Source organism: Mytilus trossulus, chromosome 4, assembly GCF_036588685.1.
Source record: "Mytilus trossulus isolate FHL-02 chromosome 4, PNRI_Mtr1.1.1.hap1, whole genome shotgun sequence".
In the NCBI taxonomy this organism is placed as follows: domain Eukaryota; kingdom Metazoa; phylum Mollusca; class Bivalvia; order Mytilida; family Mytilidae; genus Mytilus; species Mytilus trossulus.
In genome coordinates this window covers 42,054,806-42,078,210 of record NC_086376.1, presented here as the reverse complement: position 1 = coordinate 42,078,210, position 23,405 = coordinate 42,054,806, and the positions used below count along the sequence as shown (strand labels likewise).

Here is a 23,405-nt window from a genome sequence, read left to right as displayed (position 1 = left end):
TGATTTAATTTGAAAACGAGATCATGGACCCCTATTTTTCAAAAAAGCAATTTGTTTCATTATGCAGGGAGATTATGTGACCCAAATTTTATAAAACTGTATTAAAATAGAGGATTTTTTTTCATTTTGATAAACAGTCATGCAGCAAAAATTTACGTATTTTCCTCAATTCATGAACATTTGACAAATGTGATTTATTTCTGATTTTAAAATGCATAATTTTTTATGATACTTATAAAATACAGAAATTACCGATTATTCAACAACAAACAATTTAATTGTGTTTATCTTTTATAGCAAAATTCTTTCGAAAAAGAAATTACGGCCACAAATCTGAATTTTTAACAAATATACAAAATTTCGACCTCATTTTACTCAATAAGTAGCACATGAAGGTATAATATTTTTTATTACATATTTGATTTAATCAGGTACAAAATAGCCTATATGCAAATTTTCACGAACTTGTAAATACAGGACCAAAACTGTATCGTATGCCCTTAAATCATTGAAATTATAATTTTATGCTCTGATAATACATATTGGTGTGTTTTTCTTTCGGAAACTGTAAACACTAAAATTAAAAAGACGGAACTTCAATGGTATACGGAAGTTGGATTACAATTAGTTCTGCTTTCATTTTCAAGAAAATGGCTGGATCAACAACAAATTTTCCAAATGTTCAAAGAATACGAGATATGGTTCGAAATGACCTTGCATCCCTGCTTGATTCTGTACGAAATATCAGATTTAAAACTGTTAATTAGATACATTGTACCACAAGTATTATGGCATTGAAAACGAAAAATCATAACAAATCTGGAGTGAATAAATTTTAGGATATTTTACTTTTTGGCCCTAAATCAGTAAATGATTTTGTGGATTCGGAATTCAGAGAGCTCTGTTTTCTTATCTGATTTCCTGTCGAATGCTAATTACAAATGACTTGAAACTCTGCATTCACACTGTTTAATTGAGACCCCTTTTAGAAAACCAAGTCTAGATAACTTATAAATCCATGTTGGGCATGAAATCTTGTTATTTCTGTTGACAACATGTACATGTAGCAGGTTGAGAACCACTCCAAATGAGGGGCATCACAAAAATATTGGACAAAAACTGATAGATAAGGGGATGTTTTGTTATAGTCTAAGAAAATGAAGAAAAAAATAAGCCTCTATAACTTAAGGATGTACATAGTCCAAATAATTATGACCTCTTGAAAGGCTATTATTTCTTTCAAAGAAAAAAAATATAACAGCCTTTCAAGACGTCATAATTATTTGGACTAGGATGTACATATACTAAAAATTTCTAGAATTAAAAAAATTTGAGTTTATAAGACTAAAGAATGTAATTTAAAAAAAAAATGAATGAAAAACAAATATATGCATGATATGTAACTTATCAACAAAGGACAACCACTGAATTACAGACTCCTGACTTGGGACAGACACATACATACAGAATGTGGCAGGGTTTAACAAGTAAGCAGGATCTTAAATCCTCCCCTAACTCGGGACAGTGGTGAAAAAGTACAACATATGAACTAAAATCAGTTGAAAAAGGCTCCACTCATCTGATTGATTATGCAGGATACAAATAGAAATATATATTACATAAACACAGAATGGATGTAGTCAGGTACTTGTATATCCCAACATCAAATTGACTCTAAAGTACTGATCTGAGAGCACTTACAGATACTGACAGCTAGTTAAAAAACACTAAAAGTTAACATTTGCTTGCCTTGATGTCACTACCCACAAACATACATGTAGTATGTTTAAAACAACACCTTTTATTCATTTTAAAATTTTAAGAAAAAATATAAGTCATTCCTTTGACTGTTAGACATAGATTGAAGCTTTCCCAAAGGAGTAGGTTCAGTAAGACCCCTTTTTGGCCCCAAAATATAGGAGTTTTACAAAATTGTGAAAATGTAATCTTTAAGCTATGTTTTGGAAAGTAAAATGCTTAGAGTTCTGCTACATAAATATGAACTGTTTTAGACAATGCACTGCACAAATATCACATACTAGCATCATTAAGTCATGCTAAATTACTGAAATCTTCAAAACATTAGTTTCCGTCTAAAATGAAAGTGGCCGCATTCATGTTCATTCATAATATTGAAAGGTAAGTTGTATTTGATGATAATACAAAACATGTATAAAGGTTGAGGATGAACACGGATGCAGCCACTTTCATTTTGGACAAAAACCATCTGAAAAGGGATGTTTGTTGGGGTATTTGATAGATTTTTCATATTTAAGCTTGAATCAGAGCGTTTTAAATGTCTAAATCAGTTAAAATCTTCACATATACTAATCCAATCAATTGAAATAGACACTTACGTGTTTAAAAGGTGTCCAAAAACTTTTGTTAGATGAACCTGAAATTTCTTGCCAAAATCGGCCCTTACCAGACCTACGCCTTTTAAATATTCACATTTTTAGGTATAAATGAAAACAATAATGATTGAAAAAATGTATTTCTAAGATGTTGATTTACATTCAATTTCATACTTTAATTATTTCAATATGTATAGACATTTACTTGGTGAAAAGAAATTATAAATAGAATTATTAACTTTTGAACAGTTCAAAGGAAAGAAAGATTTAGTACTGGATACAGAGCTTATGAAACCATTAGACAGAGTGGCTGGAGCTACAATGCTTAAGGTATTATTATAATGGATATATTATTCTCGAAACTATAGATATAAAAAGGAAAATTGTCATCGTCATTGGAATGCAACTGGAATACACATTCTGATGTCACACAGGTTCAAACAATACTAAGTCTGGCAGTGGGCGGAGCTTTAAAGCGATATCTGTATAGTATACAGATACATCATAGCATTATCTGTAGGGCTGTATCTGTATAGTAGGACAGCCAATTGCAGGATAAATATAGTTATTAAAGGTACCAAGATTATTCTGTGGATTCATTTATTTTCGTGGATACCAATTTTCGTGGATTGAAGAAAATTTACATTTTCGTGGATATCTGAATTCGTGGTTTGTCAAATTCTATGTACAAGCCTATAGAAAATTTGTAATTCATTGAACATATGAATTCTTGGTTCACCTGTACCCACGAAACCCACGAAAATTGGTATCCAATGAATAATAATGAATCCACAGTAACTTAATACACCAGACGGATGTTTCGTCTACAGGCTGAAGCTCGCATTACACCTGTTTCTTAACCTGGTACAAATACAGCTGATATTTAAATACACTATACAGTTATTGTCTATATAATTGGCTATAAAATTCACTTAATTCTGATTTCAGCAAAGACATGTAGATAAAATTTTCAAGCTAGACTCAACACAGAAGCCAATACATGGATGTGAACAGTAAGTATATCATGTATATCCTGAAGTGCTGTTAAATTTTTCATTTCAAAGTGAAATAAAACATGCCATTTCACAAGAATTCCTAGTTTTCTTTTTTATTTTGCACAAGCAAGATTTAAATTAGTGAAAGTAGAAATATTATAACTTAGGAGTAGAAAGAAGGAAAATTTGTTTCTCCCTTGAATACTTTCAGTCTATTGAAGAAATCTGTGACAGGACAGATAAACAATAGTGCTTTTTAATACTGGTGACTGCTACCATTTACAGTACCTGAATTTACTTGTGCTTGGCAACAAACAATCTGCATACATGTACATGCATGTCAGAAAGGAGTAGGTCCGGTAAGACCCTTTTTTGGCCCCAAAATATGGCAGTTTAACAAAATTGTTAAAATGTAAACTTTTAGTTATTTATTGGATGGTAAAATGGCTCTGCTTCATAAATATGGGCTGTTTTTGACAATACAATGCACATATATTGGAAACTAGCACCATAAAGTCATGCTAAATTACTAAAATCTTAACAATTCCAGGATTTTACTTGAATTTTAGACTGTTTCCGTTTAAAACGAAAGTGGCCGCATTCGTGTTCATCCAAAATATTGAAATGGAAGTTGTATTTGATGATAATACATAACATATATAAAGGTTGCGGATGAACACAGATGCGGCCACTTTCGTTTTTGACAAAAACCATCTGAAAAGTGACATTTTTTCGCATATTTGGTAGATTTTTCATATTTGAGCTTGAATCAGATCGTTTTTAATGACGAAATAAGTTAAAATCTTTTACATAAATTAATGGAAACATATGAAATAGACACTTAAGTGTTTAAAAAGTGGTCAAAATCTTTCGTCAGATGAAACTGAAATTTGAGGCCAAAATCGGTCCTTACCGGACCTACTCCTTTGCCATTTATTTAAAATTGAATTTCGTTGTTCACTTTTACCCAAGAAATCCAGGAAAATTGGTTTCAAACAAATAATAATGAAACCACAGTATCATGTAAATAGCTTACTCATTTATGTAGATTATATTTCTTTTTACAGGAGGGTGTATTTAGTACGGCCACAAATGACCACCATGAAGGTCATAGCTGTCCATGTCAACTCAGAAAGAAGCAGCAATATCAAAAGAGAGTATAGAATTATTATGGTGCCACAGAAGGTCAGTTTTGAATTTCTTCCATTAAATGAAACCATAAAAGAGTTTTTTCAAGATTTGTCAGAATAGACCCTCCATAAAAATACTTATGAATAAAAGGAAATGTTGGTATATATGTAAATCAGACTGAGTAACCTCCCAGACAACTAATTAAAGACATCTAGAGGTCAAGATACATATTTACTTATCTTCTCCTATGGTTGTAGCCTGTTATCTATTTCTTGCTAATTTAGATATTTCTTTTCTCACTCTTCATTGAGTACTAAGATAAGATAAGATATTTTATTTCCAATTATGGGCCCCAAAGGGCATAAACATTACAACATCAATAATTTTTTCATAATACAATACAAACAATGAGATAAAAAAAAAAAAGTTAAACGAGAACTATTTAAGTTCTTAAAGAATACGTAGATAAAGAATATATAGTATTTTTTTTTTTAATACTAATGCATTTTATTGCAAGTGTGGTTGATATAGATAACAAACAAGTAGCCCAAAAAGAAAAAAAGAAAAATAGATATCCACATATGTATAGTACACAAAAAGTTGGATCAATTAAATATATAATAATTAGCCAAAAAGAAAGTAGAAATTAAACATGTCCATGACTCATCCTGTGTCAGCAGCAAATAGGAAAGCATCATTGAGTACTAGTGTGATACAAAAAAGTCAACAATCAAAAGGACTGAGCTGCATACATGTATTTGCATCTATGGTCCATAAATATCAAAATCATGAAAAGGACATTAAGAGCTACGTATTCCCAGCTAATGAAAGGACATATGATGTCATAATGTAATGTGCCAATTACAAGATCAGTATTTCACAGTTTTTTTAATTTTACACTTTGAGAGTGTTGACCATAAGAAAAATAGGTTCAAGAACTTGTGAAAATTGGATATTGCTTGATATAAACTCTCATACCAGTAATTTACCAGTAATTTAATTGAAATGGTAATAATAAACTTGATGAAGGCTAGTTAATTATTATATTGAAGTCAAGTTGATATCACTTGTTATGAAACCTATAAATATTTGCAGTAGGTGAACATTTGGTTTTTTATCCACTGTATGAAGAATCAGCTCATTCTATCAAGTATTTTAAATTGATGAAATGGCAATCCAAGAATGAATTTATCACCTCTGCCAATAAACAAATCAACACTTTTTAACACATTTTTTCTGTTCTTAGTGCAATATTGAAAAAAATCACAAACTTTATTACATTTGAAAAGTAGTTGACGTTACATGTATTGTAAAAGATAAGACAATAAATTATCTATGATGTGTTTATATTTCAGTTACATGTATGTGAGATGATCCTTGAACATGAGGGTGTTATGGGATATATAACGATACATGAGTTACAGATGGATCTGATACCACTAGACAGAGATATACTGTCATTAGAGTTACCTCAGTTCTTTAGGTCATTTTATCTGGTTTGTATTTAATTTATTACTCTTTTAATTATATTTTTTTTCATGATTAAGATAAGATAAGATCAGATAGTTTCATTAACCAATCATGGTGCCCAAAATTTGAGCTATACAATCAAATAAATTTCAAAATAAAGCACAGAAAATGATATTAAAGTACATTTAAACTAAGAAAACAACATGAATACATACTCACACTAAGTAACCAGATATAACAAAGTTATTGACAAAAACATAGTTATTATGGGTGCCACTGTAACCTGGAAAAATTACATAATTCTTTATAGTTCTAGGTCTATGGGAGACAACTCCTGGTCGAATTTATTACATATATATCTATATATATTTTTCTTCTTCTAGTTTTTAAAGCAATTGCTTTCATGCCGTCGCGTATGGCCATCTTTGTGACCCAGATCAGAGACTCCGCCCAAATCAAGCCATAGTATTTTGTTAAACAGGCTCCTGGTCTGTCATTCTTAAACACCTATGTATGTTTTCTAATGCAATACATAGCTTGAAACTTTTGAAAAACGTTAGTGGATTTAAGAAAGTTCAGCATATGTTCTTGTAGATGTATTTTTGTATTTAGGGGGACAACCGTTTGACTATCAAAAAAACATAGACGTCCGAGTAAAAAAAATGCATTTTTATACCTGCGATTCCGTTTTCCGTTCGTACGATGTTTCAACAAAATATGGAATCATTTCAGTTGTTGATTTAGTATTGAAAATTTGACTGAATTATCTTTTATAATATACGGTTTTATATGTTTAATTGGTGTTTTTTTAAGAAAGAGGTCAGGTGCTCTTGTTCATTCATAAAATTGTCGTTCATTCATAAATTTATCGTAAAATCAAAATCACTACACAGGTTATCAGGTTATACGTAGTGTCAAATGATTACCTGTAATCTAAAAATAGACAAAGTTAACTGACCTATTTTGTTGATTTGTTTGCGCAAATAATTTGGAGGAACGAAACCCTTGTTGAAACACATAACAATAAGTTTGTTTTCCTTTTTTGTCATAACTCCGAAAGATTTATCGATCACCTTACTAATGAAATGGACCCGTCCAAACGTGATAGATGCCAAGTCCAGATGAAGAGATATTTACAATTTGGAATTTTCTAGTTTCATAGATTAAAAAAAGTACATCCTTTTTGGATATCATATTCAAAACTGGGTATGCATGACAAATGATGAAACCATTATCCTCGTCTTTCCAATGGACGAGTCTACTACGTTTGTTGACCCTCGACGGTCCACCGTGTTTGCAATTTTATTTCACATGTTTTCGAAATATTGAAGATCATTTTCACATGTTTCCTGAAAATTGGATAAATATCAAAGCAACTTATAGCTGTTTGTTCTTGTTCGTATAATGACGATTTAATGTCATGTTTGTCTGTGATGGCCCCTCTTTTCGGGATTGCATGAGAATTATAGTTATCTCGTACCGCATGAGGATGACACATATCAACTGAGCAATAATGTTTGGGACTTAGTTTTTAAGAAATGATGACAAAGTAACATTATGAAAATATTTTTAGTCAGCTGAAATATATATTTATTTTTTACATGTTTATGTCTTGTAAAATATTTTGTTTCTTTCCCGTTTTTCAACATTTGCGTCTGGAAAGTTGAAATGTTTTAACTGAAGTGTTAAATTTCAATTAATTATGAAAATTAAATCAATAAAGGAAATTATTGCCCAGTTACAAACACTACTAGGGGATAATCCATAATAATTTCTCTTGGAGTTTATATGTTTCAGCACATGTATATTTGAACCCAACTTTAGCCTGGTAAACGTGTTGTCTCCTTGTGAAATATAAAACATATTAAAAATGACTTTCTGCTAAAGTCTTTAATTGATATAAAGTTAAAACCTTCTTAATTCTCACTAGACAACACTCCTGTCATGTTTAATTCTTAAATATATGTGGATGAAAAAAAAGTCCCCAAAACATAAACATGGCAGCAATTGCTTTTACAGCCTTTCAGGCTTTGATTTTCAAACAACTATGATATATTCTATGATTTTTTTTCGTTCTACAAAAAGGTAAGCAATACATTAGATAAGTTTGAAGTAACAAACAAATCTTCAGATGAAGGAATCCAAACAAATGTCATTTTATTAGATAATCTTGAAAAAATTTAGAATTTAAGACAGATGTTGAGATCTAGTATCTTTTAGAACAGAACATTTTAAAAGAAAATGTAGTTCATCTTCAACTGCTTTCTTACATAGCTTACACTTTCTGTTTTCAGCTTTAATTCCAATATACCTTCCTCTTTCAATTTCAAGATCAAGACAGCTAGTTCTGAATCTTGTAATTATTTGCCTGTCTTTGTTAATTCATTGTTAAATATGGTTCAAACATAGAAATATTTAAAAAATTTCTGTAAGTTCTTAATTTATTGCCAGATTGTACACACTTCCCAGAATTGCTTTCTTAACTAGCTTACCAGCTTTCTTTAAATTTAATAGTTAAAGATTTTTTTACTTTTTTTAGTATAAGGTTTTGTTTAAAGTTTGACTGGTTAACACATAGATACTCTTAAGTCTTGAAATTTAAATATATTCAGAGCTCCAGATAAGAATTCACAAATTGTGGTTTTTACCCCGCTAATTTTTATTAATTGAGTGAAATAGTTTTTCCATTGCATTATTAATTCTTGTTCACCACTCAAGCAAATATTAAATTGAGTTTTTTGGTTTTTGATGCTGACTACATATAAGTAATTTAGCCTTTCATGTTCCAAGTGATTTAGTTTTGACGAGTTTTAACCCAATTATCACTAGGCATCTGTGATTTTGCATTATTTTGTATTTCAAATATAAGTTTTGTTTTAAAGGAGTAGGTTTGGTAAGGTCTTAAAATGGCCCCCTTTTTAGCGTAAATTTCCAAATAGGATTTATCAACCAATTTCACAATAAATTAAACATAATACGGTGAATAGATACAAAATAAGCTGTTTTGTTACAAATTTACATTCCTACATTTGATTATGACATCACAAGATGTACTCCTTTTGATTTTCCATGAAATATTTAATGAAAACATTAGTGATCGATAACTGATGAATTTCATGTTTTACTTGAAATTTGTTTGTTTTTTGATAGACTTAAAATTCTGCAAACTTGTCTTTTCATTTGATTAAAGATCTTAAAACATAGCTTAAAATGGGTTGGTTTCACATATAATGAATACACAATTTTTACTGGAGAAAAGTTTTGCATGACTGTTTATCATCCAGTACTGTAAATTAAGAAATTATTGGGTGTATTTATTATTGTGATTTTGTCATTTTAGACTTAAATGTGATTTTAATAATTATGACTTTGAGAAAAATCCTGTTTAAATCTTATAAAACATATCAAAATGTGAGTTTAAATTATTGCGTTTACCACTCTGTCACATTTTTTGCAACTATAAAAACTCGCAATATTTTCTGAATTTAAAGTAGTATATGTCAGAGTGTATATGAACATTTAGCTATTTAGTTTATAGATATAAGTGGGAAAAGTGACAAATTTCATGCTAACTCTTATTTTCTAACCAATGCTTATAGTAAAAGGGGAGATAATTATTATTATTTTTTATTTGCTTAAGTTATTTTTGTGGTTTTCTTTACAGGATAGTGACCATACCTGGATACAAACAATAGCCAAATCACTTATCAACATCCAGGCACTATGTGGAATTATTCCTAATGTTTATGGTATTGGCAAGGGATCAAAGGTTAGACATGAAAATAAAAAAAACTTTATCCCTCAACCTATTCTTAGAGGCATAAGATAAGATAAGATAAGATAAGATAAGATATTTTATTTTCCAATTATGGGCCCCAAAGGGCATAAACATTACAACATCAATAATTTTTTTCATAATACAATACAAACAATGAGATAAAAAAAAAAAAAGTTAAACGAGAACTATTTAAGTTCTTAAAGAATACGTAGATAAAGAATCTATAGTATGTTTTTTTTTTTAATACTAATGCATTTTATTGCAAGTGTGGTTGATATAGATAACAAACAAGTAGCCCAAAAAGAAAAAAAAGATATCCACATATGTATAGTACACAAAAAGTTGGATCAATTAAATATATAATAATTAGCCAAAAAGAAAGTAGAAATTAAACATGTCCATGACTCATCCTGTGTCAGCAGCAAATAGGAAAGCATTATGGTTTCCTAAAGGCAGCTGACACCAGGGGGCGATACCTTATGGGCCATATATAATGTTTATTTGCTGTCTGTTAACAGCATGTACAGTTTTATAGTTGTTGATCTAAACTCCACTTTAAAAAAGTAGGGTTACTGTTTTAACTCTGTCTGTCCATCCATCAGTCCGTATGGACTATAGTCCCATAACTATAATCATCACATTTTTCTCAGGAACATCACTACAAGGATTTTTGAAACTTGGTTTCAGGGTTTATATAAGTTAGCTATAGTCGTCTGTCTGTTGTAACCTTTTGATGCATTTTCAGATTAATTACTCAACCACTTTCCATTTACAAAACAGAAAAATAATTCTTATTGACCAATCCAAGTATTTATAGATATGCAAATCATGTAAGAATTATATTATATTATATTATATTTCACAATAGATGGTGAATGATCTGATGAAAAATATACTTGGAGAGAAATTATCTGGACCGGACTACAGAAAGTGTGACATAGGAAATCTCATTCTCATAGACAGAGGTATTTATATAACTGATTTAAGCTTTGATCACAAGATATGTGTTTTTGTAATAGAATGATGTGTCTGTTATATAGTTTCCATTCTCCAATATTAAAATTTTATTTTGTCTAGTAGTTAACAAAATAACTATTTGAATTAGTTAATTTTTACCTATCTTTCTACGGAAACTAGCATCTGTGAAAAAAGTGTACAGTTTTTCAATTTACAAAGGGTTTTACAGTATGGAAGCCCCCTAAACATCTTGTTGCAAAATCATACAAGCCCTTTCTTGTACAATGCATTTTTTTGTTTCCTTTAAAGTTTGTGAATGGCTTGACAGAATTTAGTGAAACTTTCACAGAATCTGACTCACATGATTTAAATTGTGTCCTCTTATTTTAATTTCCAGATCTTAATATTTTGTCATATGGTACTATATAGAACCAGTTGTATCAACTTCTCCTTTAAACTTAAATCAAACTTTAATAAATTTTTCTCAAAAGGAGAAGGTTCAGTAAGACCACCTTTTGGCCCCAAAATATAGCAGTTTTACAAAATTGTGAAAATGTAATCTTTTAGCTATTTATTGGAAAGTTGAATGTTTTTGCTACACAAATATGAACTGTTTTTGGCAACACAATGCCAATATATCGGGTACTAACATCATTAAGCAGAGGGGGATTTAGGGGGGGACCCAGGGGGCCCGGGCCCCCCCTTTTTGGGAAAAAATTTGGTTGCTTATATAGGGAATCACTGAAGCGTGACTGGAGTGGGGCCCCTCTTAGGTCAGTCAGTGGGCGCCCCACTTATGAATTCCTGGATCCGCCACTGTTAAGTCATGCTAAATTACTGAAATCTTCAAAATTTTTACATTTTTGATAAATTTCAGACTGTTTTCGTCTTAAGTGCCAGTCTGCCTAAGAATCAGGCAGTGGTGAAAACATGACCAAAAAAAACTACCCAATTTGACTTTGATTTCAGTTCACAATATGTAGTTCTGCACAAAAATAACATTCATTTCCATTTTCTGTTCTGGTAATAGAAGATACAATTTGGTTGAAATGCACTAGAAATTAAAGAATAAGGGGAGATAACTCTGTAATTTGCTATTATTCTAACCAATTTTTTACCCAAGTTATTTGATTTTACTGGACACACACAAACGAAAGACTTATTATACCCCCGCTTTAAAAAAAGGGGGGTAATCTGTTTTACCTCTGTCTGTCCGTCAGTCCGTCCGTCAGTCCGTCCGTCCATCAGTCCGTCCATCAGTCCGTCCGTCAGTCGTACCGTCCCATGAAACTTTCGTCATATTTTTCTCAGGAACTACAATACGAGGATTTCTGAAATTTGGATTCAGGGTTTATCTAAGTCAGCTTTACCGTGTGATGCGTTTTCAGATTCATCACTTGACAACTTCCTGTTTACCGAACACTTGTATGATTTTACACATGATAGCCAAGTTTAAAATTTTCGTCACATTTTTCTCAGGAACTACAATACAAGGATTTCTGAAATTTGGTTTCAGGGTTTATCTATGTCACCTATAACGTGTGATGCGTTTTCAGATTGATCACTTGACAACTTCCTGTTTACCGAACACTTGTATGATTTTACACATGATAGCCAAGTTGAAAATTTTCGTCACACTTCTCTCAGGAACTACAATACAAGGATTTCTGAAAATTGGTTTCAGGATTTATATAAGTCAGCTAAACTGTGTGATGCGTTTTCAGATTCATCACTCAACAACTTTCTGTTTACCAAACACTTGCATATTTTTACACTATTTATATTATCCACTTGCGGCGGGGGTATCATCAGTGAGCAGTAGCTCGCAGTTTCACTTGTTCTTTTTAACTCAGGATGGTGGTTAGTATTAAATAGCATGATTAGCTCAGTGGGTTTTTTCTTATCATGTTTTATAATTTTTACCTAAATTGCCTGATTCTTACAAAGACTGGCACTTAAAAATGAAAGTGGCCGCATTCCTGTTCATTCATAATATGGAAATGTAAGTTGTATTTGATGATAATACATAACATATATAAAGGTTGAGGATGAACACGGATGTGGCCACTTTCATTTTTGACAAAAACCACTTGAAAAATGAAGATTTACATTTAAGCTTGATTCGGAGTGTTTTTAATGACTTAATCAAATAAAGTCTTTCACATAAAATACTTGAATTAATTGAAATAGACACTTAAGTGTTTAAAAAGTGTCCAAAATATTTCGTTAGATGAACCTGAAATTTGGGGCCAAAATGAGTCCTTACCGGACCTACTCCTTTTCATCATAGAATGCCGTTCTGACCTTTTATTTTCTTCTTGACACAAATTATTTTTAGGGTTTCCAGTAGCAAGTTATGGACTTTGAAAGATAGGGTTATGCTTTGTGAGCTTCGCCCTAAGCACTAAATGTTAATAGTTAGATAGGTTAAAGCAAATTTACCATTGTCTACAGAGTTATGGTTCTTGTTCAAAGAAGGAACTTATGCTCAGTCAAGATCTAAATGCACCATTCAGTGTTATTTAATTCCTGTTTGTTAAATCAGATTGAAATATTAAAAAGGTCTAACGAATGATATCTTAAAATTTACCAAAATTCTGAAATGTATTTGATCCTTTGTATGATATTATGTTAATATACAGTATACGTTTTCCTTCAGATGTAGATTTTGTAACACCATTGTGATCCTAGCTGACGTATGAAGGTCTACTAGATGATACATTTGGTATATCTTGTGGTAAGTTGTATGTTCTGATAGTCTTATTTATTCCATTAACATACATGTGTTCCTTGATGTTCCCAGCTGACGTATGAAGGTCTACTAGATGATACATTTGGTTTATCATGTGGTAAGTTGTATGTTCTGATGTTCTTGTTATTTTCTCAATTTATGAATTAGGTTTGTGACAAATAGACAAACTTAAAGAAAAAACATTCAAGGCATATGGTGATATAATAACAGACCAAGTAAATGTATCAATAGTTACCAGCAGGGTATCACCACCTTTATCACCAAAAAAGACTAGTATTAATACAATGTGTCAAGCACTGAATCAGTTAAGGTCTAGAAAGTGAATAACTCTGTATAATCTGCTATATCCAGGGATGGAGATTCTTGTATTAATGCAATTTTGGTGGTTTGCTTCAGTTGCTTATGTCTTAATCCCTTTCCCTTTCATAAATGTAACATACCAACTATTTACCAGATTTGCTATAACATAAGCAACACGACAGGCCACATCTGGAGCAGGATCTGCTTACCCTTTTGGAGCACCTGAGATCACCTCTAGGTTTTGTTGGGGTTCGTGTTGCTTATTCTTTAGTTTTCTTTGTTGTGTCATGTGTTTTATTGTTTGTCTGTTTGTCTTCTTTAATTTTTAGCCAGGCGTTGTCAGTTTATTTTCGATTTATGAGTTTGACTGTCTGTCTATCTGGTATCTTACGTCCCTCTTTTTTAAATAATATTTAATATCAGTAACTTTTTTATGTTGTAGGTTATATAGAATTTGGTAAAGATGTAACTGGAAAGGATCAGAGTACCAAACTTCTACTTAGCAGTGAAGATCAGGTATAAAGATTGTTTAAAAAGAAACATCATTGAAACTCAGTATGCTTTATTTTGCTTGTGTTGAATTCATTGGAAAAAATGTATATTTTGAAATGATTTTGATAAGAATGAATTATTCAGTAGAAGATTGAGATATAATGAGAGGAGAAAATACAAATCTTTGGGCTTTGAGTTATTCCACTTTTGATGCTCGTACTAACAGAAATAAAAATGTAAAGACTGCATATGAATTTAAAAAATCCAAGCAGATAAGATACTGTGGATTCATTTATTTTTCGTGGGTTCCAATTTTCGTGGATTAGGGAAAACTTGCATGTTCGTGGATATTTAATTTCGTGGTTTTGATGCAGTCTACATACAAGCCTATAGTAAATTTGTCATTCGTGGAATATTTAATTTCATGGTTCACCTGGTACCATCCACGAAAATTGGTATCCAACGAAAATTAATGAATCCACAGTAAGATAAAATTATGAACAAATTATGGTGTCCAAAATTTGACCTATACAATCAAATAAATTACATAGCAAAGCACAGAAAATGATTAGAATGATAAAAGTACATTTAAACTTAAAAAATCATGAATACACATTCACACTAAGGTACCTGATTAAAAACCAAGTTATTGACAAAACATAGATATATTGGGTGCCACTGTGACCTGGAGAAATTACATAATGTTATTAGTTCTAGGTCTATGGGAGACAACTCCTGATCATTTAAAAAAATCAAAAAAATCAATCAACAATGATATTTTCTATAATTTTATTTCATTCTTTAAAAAGGGAGTGTTTTGTAGGCATGATAATAAATGGGATGATAATTTAAAATTTAAGTTGTTCCCCTTTCTGCAGTAACAATATGACATCAGACTGAGTCCTTAGAAGATCAAACTTTATCTCAAAGGAGCATCTGCCAAATTGATTTTTTTTTTATATATTGTAGATATTTGATGAAGTAAGAAACAGACATTTCTCCAATGTATTTGAATATCTGAGTTCTAAAGCCAAGTCTTTACAGACTGAATTTGATGTGAGTATTTGTCAGTTTCATGACATAATGTAGAAAATGTAGGTAGAACAAATTTCTTAGAGTGTGATTTTGGAGAGGTATATCATGTATAATTTGAACATTTTGCTGCTTTTCCAAAATTTATTACACAAACAAAAAAATACAAAAAACAATGTAGGGAAAAGGCAACCAAATAATCAGCAAAACTCATCCTGAATCGAAAACATTTTGATGGGGTGTGTATATCAATCATTTTTTGTTACTAGACTACCGGCTGAGTCAGTGTTAGTACCAGATTACAAGGTAACAGTAAACAGGATAACATGTCACCCTCACTGGACACAATATTCTGACTTGCAAGCACACTGACACTAGACACATGTTGCGTAAAATTGTGAATGGAAATGGGAAATGTGTCAAAGAGACAATAACCCAACCATACAACAGACAACAGCAGGAGGTCACCAACAGGTCTTAAATGCAGCAAGATATTCCCGCACAGGAGCTGTCTTTCAGCTGGTACCTAAACAAATATACATACTAGTTCAGTGATAATGAACGCCATACTTAACTCCAAATTATACACAAGAAACTAAAAGTAAAAATAATATTAGACTAACAAAGGCCAGAGGCTCCTGACTTGGGACAGGAGCAAATACTACCTTTTTGCTTAAAATGTGAAAAGCATTGATAACAAGATGTTTGGCACAGACTAAATATGTAAGAAAAGACTCACAGAAATCACCAAATACTTGAGTTGAACAGAAAACACCCTTCCATTATGAAAATTATTTTTTAACTTTTTTTCAAAATAAAAAAAAAGATTGTGTATTGAAAAAGTTTTGTACTCTTCAGAACTCTAAAAATTCCAAATATTCCAATTCAAGTAATTTTCAATTAAACTGGGAGAAGTTTTAACATACGTTTTTCATTAATTTATTAAAAGTGGCTCTATTTTTCTTTGGTGGCACATGTTTCTGTACCAGAATGACCATTCATAAAAAGTTTCAATTGATGATAATACAGATTGAACTATACTGTTATCTTTTCCAGCAAAGACATGGTCTGGAATCTGTTGGGGACATGAAAGATTTTGTTGCAACTAAATTACGAGGTCTGAAGGCACAGAAAGCAGCTTTATCACACCGTATGTGTTTAATGTTTGAACCTACCTTGTTCAGCAAGTACACTAAAGTATACAGAATATAAAAAAAAACAAAAAAAAAACCAAAGTAATACATTTACTGTAAATATATTCTGTCTCAAGGCAAAACATTTTACATCATATATCAGGAGGACTTTTCTTAGGCTGGTGTTGTTTGGAATAAAGTTTTACTTTATTAACATGATTAATTAAATAAAGTTAAACTATATTAAGATACAAAAAAAAGCATGTGGAGTTACTTTCAAAATGATTAACCTAATACAGCAAATAAAGAAATTGCCAATAAGACTAGAATCCACCAAGATTAAAGATTAAAGATGTAGAAAATGTCTTCAAGAAAACATTATCTTTCAGTTTTTGAATTAGCTAGGATGTATATTCGCAATATTTGATTTTTTTTTACTGTTAGGAATATTGTAAAAAAACACTTTTGGATACACAGCTACTTTTGCATAGGTACTATTTCTGTACTAAAAAAATGCAGTAGTGGAAATTTACTTAAATATTTAGTACTATTTCTTTACTTTAAAACTATTGTAATATTTAGGTTCTTGTATTTTTCAGTACTTGATTTGTACTAAATATTTTGGTACAGAAATAATACAATATTCCATGTTTGAAAATCATAACTTTAAGATCCCTGTTTCAAAACTATATTATCTAGGTCAGTCATTGCAAATTTTTCACATCTTAGACATTGCTTTTGATTTTAAAATTCACAATCTTTTCCAAGGATTTTTTCCATTATCAATTTCATAAAATTTTATCTTCCTTTTGAATGTCACTTATTTGACTTTTGTGTCCAGCGGTTTAACTCCTTCCAAAAATGTATACATTTTGTGTTGTTGTGAAGGATGCTCACCGGAGATATTAATTAACTTGATCAATTGTAATACTTAGTACCCCCTGTACATTGTTTTTGATTCTGGAGGTAATTTTTTGGTAATAAATTCAAATTTGCTATGCAATTGGTGATTTTTATTGACAAATTTCTACTGGTCCTTGCACCACCAGCTGAAAAAATCTATCAGTCTGACACAAATTTTACTGTCTTCCACCACCAAACCAGCGCTAATTTCGACCCCTGGTTCACAAATTAATGAAATTGTTTCTATGACAGTCTCATGAACTTTTTCCATAAAAGAGGGACAAAAGAAACTAAAGGGACAGTCAAACTCATAAATCTAAAACAAACTGACAACGCCATGGCTAAAAATGAAAAAGACAAACAGAAAAACAATAGCACACATGACACAACAAATAAAACTAAAGAATAAACAACATGAACCCCACCAAAAACTAAAGGTGATCTCAGGTGCTCCGGAAGGGTAGACATCCTGCTCCACATGTGGCACCCGTCGTGTTGCTTATGTGATTACAAATCTGGTAAATAGTCTAAATTCGGTAGGTCACATTCATGAAAGGGAAGGGGATTGTAGTTACGACGTAAGGAAAATATCCAATATCATTTGTGAAACGGTTATTCCATAACGGTCAACCAACGTATGAAGGCGTCAACTTCACCATTTGGAACTCTTGGTTTAATAGCTTCCTTGAGAGCAGTAACCCTCTATCAAGAAAATCATGATAGGAAATGCAAGCATGGGAATATCGTATCAATTGGGAGATATATACCCCGTCTGCAGGTGCTGCTGGAATGTTGCTACTTAGAAATGGAAAGTTCACAATTGGAAAGCTGAAATCATCTCTTTTGTCGTAAAGTTTTGTTTTCAACCGACCCTCATTGTCAATTTCATAACATACACCAAACAAAATCAATATTATTCATGTTTTCTATATAACATAGATATTGGTGCATGTGAGGTTATCCTTGGAAAGAAAACTAAAGAAGAGTTTGAGGAATACTTACAAACAGAACATAGTGAGTTTACTTACCTTTATAAGGTATTCTTGCCTGTACTTAAATCATTGATCTGTATCAGTTATTGCTATATTTTGGTGCATCATTCATGCCATTAAAAAAGTATACTATTTTACATCTTTCATTGCAGTCATCTTCTTGTACATTTTGAAGCAATAAAAATCACTACAATTTATGTAGATACCATGTTGTGCATTTTCGGTTTTCTTTTTTGTTAAATACTTAAGGAATGACTGTAATATTTTGTCTGTCTATGAAGACGTCACATAGAAAATGTGGTGCACACTGAATAACATGCGTAGTGAGTTATTTAACAGTGTGCACCACATTTTTTATGTTATTTCGAATAGAAAGAAAAATATTAGTCATTTCTTCTAATTTAATTCTAAATTCCATTTTCAACCATAGAAAACCATGAAAAAACGTTGATGACGTCACGGTCACATATCTGAATTATGTCTATGGGCTCTTAAACAAAATAACATCAGCCAATCAAAAGAAGGGTTACATCCAAAATTAAATTATTTATGATTATTTTTGGTATACTCATTTTCTTAAGTATAGTTAAATCACAAATTTAAATATTTAACTAAGTACATTTTTTCTATTGGTTTGTATGGATACTTTTGCAAAACCAGAAATCAAACATCAATGATAGCTGTATTTGTCCTGCAATATTTAGATTTGGGTATTTACAAAATATTCTACACTAAATGTTTACTTTTTTGTTGTAAACTTTAAATAGTAACGGAATACAGACTAGTTTTACTGACTGGACAATAAGGTCATCAAGGTGCATGAACATTTTTTTGTTGGGTTGCAAAAACACCTTATAGTTGAGATGTTGTATGAGCCGACTGGGAAAAGTGGGCTCCTAATTATTCAGCAAAATGTACAAACAGCAATACCCATCAGTGGCAGATCCAGAACTTTTCTTAAGGGGGGTCCCGCTGACTGACCTAAGGGGGCTCGCTCCAGTCATGCTTCAATGATTCCCTATATAATCAACAAAATTTTTCCCACTAAAGGGGGGGGGAGGCCCCCCTCCCTGGATCCACCTATGCCCATCTTATATAATCAAGTCCTTTAATTTTCAACTCAGATCCATAAAACTGCACAGAAAGGTCACATGGAATACTGTGGATTCATTTATTTTCATGGGTATCAATTTTCAGAGATTGCCGAAAACTTGCATATTTTTGGATATTTGATTTCTTGGTTTTGCCAATCTCTGTTTACAAAACCTATTGAACATTGTTGTGCATTTTCAGTTTTCTTTTTTGTTAAATACTTGAGGAATGACTGTAATATTTTTTCTGTCTATGAAGACGTAACATAGAAAATGTGGTGCACACTGAATTACACGCGTAGGGGGTTATTTCACAGTGTGCACCACATTTTTTATGTTATTTCAAAAAGACAGAAAAAATATTACAGTCATTTCTTATAATTTAATTCTAAATTCCATCTTAAACCGTAGAAAACAATAAAAAAACGTTAATGACGTCACGGTTATATGACTAAATTATGTCTATGGGCTCATAACAAAATAACGTCAGCTAATCAGAAGACGTGTTACATCCAAAATTAAATTATTAGCTCACCTTTCCTAAAAGGAAATGTGAGCTTTTCTCATCACTTGGCGTCTGTCGTCGTCGTCATCGTCATCGTCTGTCGTTGTTAACAATTTTTCAAACATCTTCTCCTCTGAAACTACTGAATGGATTTGGATGAAACTTAGCATGATTGTTCCTTAGATTATCCAATCTCCGGCGCAGAGCTCACATATCCGTTCCGTTCAATACTTTGTAACACTACACTCAATATGACCTCTGCCATACCTTTTTTTGCGTACTTTTCTCTTCCCAATCTCTAAAAGAAATTAACAGTAATGTTTATATATTTAAGATACTGTTCTTGAGAAAAGTATGGAAATTATCGTTTTAAAGAAGGTAACTACATTTTTACATTGATGCAAAATTGAAAAAAAATCGCTATGTTTATTAATTTATACTTCCAGTTCCATTTCCGTTAGAGGTTATACGTCATTCGAAAAAAAATTGTAAACACAGCTGGTTGTGAAGGACTATTTTGTTAACGTTATCAACCTTTTTATACTATTTCAAAATATTTTTATATGGATTTCTACCTATAATTTTAATTTTAAACATGTTTTGTAATGCCTGTAATAGCACAGATTCTTGGAGATACCACTCTTTAAATTTTGACCTTACAACGGTTTTTGACAAATTTACATGCAACTTTATTAGCAATTACATTCCTTCTTCTGAAAAAACAATACTATGTAATGCTTGTTTCTGCATGGTAAAGAAGATTAAAGAATGGAGCGAAAAAATTAATAGGTAACTTGTTTTATACAGAAAACCAATTCAATTCAAACAGTGTAATAGAAGAGAAATTTTCCTACTGTATTTTCATGACCATGGCATGTATTGACAAGGTTCATTTTACAAACAAAGTAATCAATTTATGTATACAGACAAGACAGTATGAGGTGCCAATGATTACCATTTTTATTACATGTACCTGTATAACATCTGTAATTGGTCACCATTAAAACAAACACTACTACTACCTGTCTTCAACAATTCCCACAGCTTCAACTGACCTCTATATGTACATGTATTAAAATAACATTTCTATATTGTACATTGTAACATGAAGATACAGTCATATATGTTGACACTTACTGAGTGTATAATTTTTATACTTTATACTTTGCATTAAGTCATCTAGAGACTATATTTGTGGGTAGTTTAATACCAACATACCATAAGGTACATGAACCCCAGTGGCATAACATCCTGGAATTGTACAGGGGATTGACTAATGTTAAGTTATCCGTGACATTTATACTGTATTAGTAATCATCTATAAACACATTTTCAGTAAATACACTTTAATAAGCAAGTTAAAACTACATGTACATGGACCACTAAACATGAAAAATATATCTGACATATATTTGAATATGGTTTTAATGAAATGAAACATGTTATATACGTTACATTACTTGGAGATGTTCCCAAGATCAACATCCAGCTGATTTGTTAATGAATGGAAAGTTTGGAATCATAGAGTAATTGATTATCAAATGTTTAAGTTGTTCACACAGCTGAATGTTAACCAGATTTTTTTAAAAACAAAATCACTGTGAAACTAATTGCCTCATCTACTTCTCATTTTAATTTAAAATTAGAATATTTTACTAGTTTTAGTTTTCAATTTTTAACAATGAATGTGTAAATCCTACATTGAAAACATTTTACAAATACACTATTATATTGTTTTGGATTTCTATCCCTAATTTGGACTGATATATTTTAAGGCATAGCAACTACTGTTTCTTCATACTATGGTTTTGTTGATGTATTGATAAAAAGTTATTTAGAATTTATGAGTGATATATTTGTTTTTAAAGACTACCACCAGTTTTGTCCAATACAGTATGTCCAGAAAGTCCACCACAAATATTTTCCCATACAGTTGGCCCAGCAGGGGATGCAAGCAAGTACAACTGACAAAACAGAGTAAGTAATGTACTTGTATCAACATACATGTATTAATATGTTTTCTAGCAAAGATTAGAAAGTGAAAGGGAACATTTAAGATATGATCACGACATATTTACATGTGCATGTTTATGAAGGGACAAATTTGAGTAATAAATATGATAGTCATGATAGTAGATGAATAATTAATAATAATGTTAGATTTACCATAATTTGTTTTAAAATAAAACTCTTTACACAAGTTTCAAATTAGTTTTTACACTAAAAAGTGCTTAGTTTTGCCTATTTAATTTGTGTCTGGTTTTGTGAATTCATTTATAAAGGTAGAAAGCATAGTTTATAGGTGGTTCATGTGCATTAGACATCACCTGACAAACAAAATATTCTATGAATTCTTACAGAAGGTCAAGTTATACAATTAATTGCTTGACTATATGCTGTCAATAAAATGATAACCTTGAAATTAGAGCACTTTTTATTTTAGACAAACAAACAACTTTAGATTTGATTAAGTTTATACTGAATATGAAAATTTTTATATTTTATAACTCTTATTGAATGTTTTAAACTTAACAGAATGTGATTTTATTTTTCATTAACTGCTGCTTGTACCAATTCATTTTATTTTAGCAGTTACAACACAACTATGCCAATAGATGATTTGAAGGGGACATCTGGAGTAAAAAGACAGATTACTGAATATAACATTAAAATAGCTATATCATATACTAACAATGACATTAATCAATTTGTAAATTATTTTAACATTTTCATTTTTCAACTTCACTTTAACATTTTTAAAGTAAAGACTAAGTAATTTCTCCAAAATAGTACTTGAATTACAAATATTACATAACTTAAAAGTTCCATTCATAAGATTCACAATACTAAAATTATACCTTTCTTAATATCACTCATCATACCTACATGTAATGCAACAAAGTACTGAAGGTTTATTTATCTACCAGTAAATATTTATAAATGTACTGTCTCTGTCTTTCAGTGACCATGCACATTACCATAGAAATGGCAGTCCTTCAAATGGCCATGACCATGAGTATATTTGTAAATTGTTAACAGAAGAAGATGAGGAAGAAGAAGATGGACAGGAATGCATTGATCGAACAAAAACATTACAGATATGTTGACTATAACGAGTAATAAAAATTATGACTATGCCAGTTTTTACGAAGAAGTACCCAAAGAGACCTGAGTGAACAAGATATTTTTATGGCCATTATTCAGGAAATGAAAGAGCGGTATTATTAACACTCATTTAGTCATTTCATAATTAATACAATACAAATGATTACGGATAAGTGGCATGATTGTCAATGAAACTCCAAATGTTGATATACATGTATAATATGTGAACAGTGACAGTTAACTGTAAAGCTTTTTACAACGATCAGACTGATTATTATTCATACTGCATGTGGAACATAATAAGCGAAAATTAAAGAGATACATTTGATACTGATTTATACTGTACATTTGAAATAAATTTATTGATGATACCAACTGAAAACCCCTTATTAAAGTCTCCTGACCTGAAACAGGC

The 23,405-nt window shown here is 31.1% G+C and overlaps 1 pseudogene; it reads left to right on the top strand.

Annotated features, from left to right (window-relative positions):
- The first annotated feature begins 641 nt into the window (after window positions 1–641).
- Window positions 642–22,992, top strand: LOC134716621 (vacuolar protein sorting-associated protein 33B-like; annotated as a pseudogene).
- The last annotated feature ends 413 nt before the right edge of the window (window positions 22,993–23,405 follow it).